Source organism: Pseudopipra pipra, chromosome 13, assembly GCF_036250125.1.
Source record: "Pseudopipra pipra isolate bDixPip1 chromosome 13, bDixPip1.hap1, whole genome shotgun sequence".
NCBI lineage: Eukaryota > Metazoa > Chordata > Aves > Passeriformes > Pipridae > Pseudopipra > Pseudopipra pipra.
This window is the reverse complement of record NC_087561.1, coordinates 17478420-17482972: the sequence shown is the minus strand read 5'-3', so window position 1 is coordinate 17482972 and position 4553 is coordinate 17478420. Positions and strand designations below refer to the sequence as shown.

Below are 4553 nucleotides of genomic sequence, written 5' to 3'. Positions count from 1 at the left end.
AGACAGCCATTAACATGCACTTGGTCCTACGGTCCTCAGTTCTACAGTGCGTATGTCCCAGGCCAATTTAACTCTCTATCAAATTAGGGGAGTTGAAATCCCTCCACAGTCCCAGCTGCCTCTCAGTGGCAGGGCATTACATCCCATTGTCCCAAATTTGCTCTCTTTACCAACTAGTTAGACAGTGCTGCATATTGCTCTGACTTAGATATCCCACCATGGCTAAAATCAGCAAAAAATCTTCTGCCTGCAAACCCAGATCTTCCTCTGTTTAAAAGCTCTTGAACAGAAAATGAGAAAACAGCCAGGGATGCCTTGGCTGCTGCTGCTGCTGCTGCTGCTGCAAAGGCACTGACATGGACTTTCTTTCATGGACTTGCTTTCAGCCTCTCAGGCTGGCACTCTGTTGTAGCAGGCCAAGCTCACAGCTCGCTCCATGATTCTTAAAAACTAGGAACGTCAAAGCTTCCTTTTCCACTCACAGAAGGATGGGCTGCTCTCTGTCCACCTCCATATCCACTGGTGATTCCGTCTGCAATGGGCAAGGCAAAATGAACCAGACGCTGTCAGAAAACTGCCTCTTGTGGGGAATCCCATCACACAAGGCAACCCAAATAAAGAGCATTTTTCTTTCACAACATCTCTCCAGGAGCAGCAGTTCTTTTGCACAGCAAGCAAGAGAAGAGGACAAAACCCCATATTCATCTTCTACAGTTTCCTGTCTATTTTTTATGCTGTTTTCCCAGGAAATAAAACAAATAGAAACTCCATCAAGCAAATGTAAACTGTCCATTAACAGTCAATGCTTCTGTTCTACCCAAGAGCTAAAGCAGCTTTAGCTGAAGAGCTAAAGAAATTTCCTCTTCTTTTTTTTTTTTTCCTTTTTCTGTTCTGTTGGCTTTTGGTTTTTCTTTTAATAAATGGCAAGCATCAGTTCTCTTTAGCTTGCGGAAAATGGTTCCCCAGAAAAACTGTCCAAAAAATCCCCTCTAGCCATTCTAGCACACGAACAGCTCCTGGGTTCAGGAGCCTGCACTGTTTGGAAGCTGGCATTTTATCTCAGAGGTCATTGGTGTGATCAAATCCTTTAATTATGGAATTTAGCAAAAAGGATGCTTTCCCCTCAGTTCTGGAGATAACTGAACAGTTTTTAGAAGAACTTCTGAGAAGCTCTCCCAAGCCTGCATTTTGGAAGTCGTACTGGTAGAACCAGCAAAGTGAGGAAATTGCAGACTCCACAGGCTATCCAGTGGAGGGCACAGAACCCCCTCAAGTTCCATTCCAAATGCTGTCCACACACAGACCCCCCCCTTTTCAGACAAAGCTGTTGACAGGAGTTCTACCAAACTAAGGGCATCTTAAGGGCAGTTTTGTTTCTAAATCATCTCAGTGCCTAAGGAAGAGCATAAAGAACACAGCCATGCCAAAGCCAGGTATGCTGCCCCCAGGAACAAACACTACTCACCTCTCGGGAACTCCGTCACCTGGCAGGACCTGTCTGGAGAAAAATATAAATTTGATGAAAACAGCACAAAATCATGAACTGCAGCGCAGATTTGCCGAAACATTTCAGCAAAGCTGTGCTGCAGTCCAAGGGGCACAGCCCCTTGGGGGGGGGGGGGGGGGGAAAGAAAACCGCTCTCTGGTTTGCAGGGTCTCCACTGAGAGCTCCTCGATCTGAAAAATCCTCTTGGACGCCCGTTCACAACTCTCCGCTGAGAAATCCTCAATCCGAAGACTCCTCTGCGACGAGCACGTGACGAACTGCACCGCAAGCCGAGGCCCTTGGTGCCTGAATGAGAGCGTTCCACGGACACTGCAGTGGCCACCCAGCACTTCAGTGACATCACAGCGACAGTGGGGCAACAGTCCTGTGACATCACGGAAACAGCCGTTCAAGGTTCCCCACGCTGCAATGGTTTTGGGTGGTTTCTTGACCCCTGGAATGTTGAATCTTGCTCTCCTGTTGGAGCCTGACCTCCCTTTCTCGCAGTGACTTGTCAGCTTACCTCCTGATGTAAAGCTCATCTTTCTGCCTAAAACTCATCTGGAAATCAACTCTGCTCTTCCATGGAAAAATGGAATAATAAGTTTTGAATCCGTGTCTGTGTGGAGGCTGTTGGCTAGTCACCCACAGCCCATAGTGCTGTGAATAAAATAACGCCTTGCTTTTTAACACTAGCAATGCAGGGTTTGAGGGTTCTGTTATCCCGAGGATTTCAGAGGTATTTGACAACAGTAGCTGACTCCAGGAAGAGTGAGATTCCTCCCCAGCAGCCCTCACGGCACAGCCCTCGCTGTACCAAGCGGGGCTTCTCCCCTTTTACTGTGGAGAGGCTTGGAGGACATTCAGAACAGCTGTGATTGCCTGACATGGACAGCATTTGTTGTCAATCCCTCAGGGACACGTCCGTGTTCCACACGTGGCAGGGAGCCCTTGGAGCAGCTGTCAGAGTGGGGGTGCCCCCGTGGGTGCTTCCTGCCCGTTCTCCCCCCTTTGGCCACTTCTCCCATAGCCACTCAAGTCAGACTTTCTCCCAAGAAAGTTCTCTGCCCAGCACTGAGCTCCTGGTGCACCTGCAAAAACCAAATTCCCTTAGGCTTGTGGGAAACCTACAGGGTCAGAAGCCTCAGTGGACATGGAGCTCTTAAATCCTTCTCCTATCCAACTTCTGTGTGCGTGTAAGATTTTCTGGGGCCCTGACTAGCCTTTCTGTCTGCTACAGTGGAATATCAGGGCGACGGAGCAGCGGGTGTGTGTGAGGGGGTCTCTCTCTTTGCTGCCTGCTGAGGGGAAGGTGCTGAGAGACTGTGCGTGCTCCGAGAGCGAGCTGAACCATTCGGTGAGAGGCAGACTCGAAGCCTTCATCCCCTGCGACCACCCGAGAGAAGTGGGCAGGCGCCAGAAGGCGTGTCCCGAGATTTCCATAGAAATCCATACCACTCTGGGGTAGTTCCTGAATATGTCAAACCGTGCGATGGATAGGGATGACCTGCTGGGAGAAAACGGGAGCCGTGAGGGGGGAGCGCTCGCGCGTGTCAGGCGGAGTCATCCCCCGCGCGTCCGGCAGCGTAATAAACAACTAGCGGCTTCATAGCGCCTGTGGCTCTTGAGTTTTACTACCGTGGCCTTTTCCCGGCATCACCGAGGCCTCAGCTGAGATGGGGTGATCCCCAGGCTGAAGCAAAAACCGCTGCGGGCTGAAGCAGCGGGGCACAAGGGCTGAGATGAGAATGGCTCTGGGCTGAGACAAAACCGGCTGCAGCTGAGGCGGGGGGGGGGGGGCAGTTATGAGGCAGAAAGGGCTGTGGGCTGAGGCAAAACCGGCTGCGAGTTGAGGGAAAAATTGGTCCGGGTTGAGGCAAAACCGACTGTGATCTGAAGGAAAAATGGCTGAGGGTTGAGGGAAAAACTGGTGCGGGCTGAGGGGAAAACCCCTGAGGGCTGAGGCAAGAACAGTTGCCGATGAGGCGGGGCGGCCCCCAGGCTGAGGCAGCAGCGGCGACGGTTCTCAGCCTGGGCGATGGGGTGGGGGGGGAAGAGGCCAGGCACTGAGCACAGTGGCGAGGAGTCTCCCTACAGCTCCCCGGCCCCACGCCGTCCCGCTCCCAACTTGAAGGAAGCCCCAGTTCCCTCCCACACACACAGCTTTCCGTTTTTCCTTTAATTTTTTCCTGTTCCCACACAAACGCTACATTCTATATACACACTATATACACACACACACTATATACACACACACACTATATACACACACACACACTATATACACACACACACACTATATACACACACACACTATATACACACACACACACTATATACACACACACTATATACACACACACACTATATACACACACACACTATATACACACACACACTATATACACACACACACACTATATACACACACACACACTATATACACACACACACACTATATACACACACACACACACTATATACACACACACACACTATATACACACACACACACTATATACACACACACACTATATACACACACACACACTATATACACACACACACACTATATACACACACACACACTATATACACACACACACACTATATACACACACACTATATACACACACACTATATACACACACACTATATACACACACACACTATATACACACACACACTATATACACACACACACTATATACACACACACACTATATACACACACTATATATACACACTATATATACACACTATAGGAGCACACGGGCTGACCTACAAAAGTTTATTTACAAATGAAGTGGCTGCAAAGATAAGAGTAGATATACACACACTATATATACACACACTATATATACACACACTATATATACACACACTATATATACACACACTATATATACACACACTATATATACACACTATATGTACACACTATATGTAAACACTATTTACACAGTCTCGCTCTGTATATACACACACACACGTATGTACATTATCTATATATAAGGGAGCATTATGTAAGGGGCTACAGTGCAGGAGAGTTATGGGGTGTTGTGTA

General features: G+C 48.5%; 1 long non-coding RNA gene across 1 annotated transcript; it reads right to left on the bottom strand.

Moving 5' to 3' along the window:
- Positions 1–3650: 3650 nt before the first annotated feature.
- On the bottom strand, positions 3651–4553 carry LOC135421209 (uncharacterized). Its single transcript, XR_010433908.1, has 2 exons — positions 4396–4553; positions 3651–3692 (listed from the first exon to the last, which is right to left on the bottom strand). It is a non-coding gene; the product is annotated as an uncharacterized LOC135421209 (long non-coding RNA).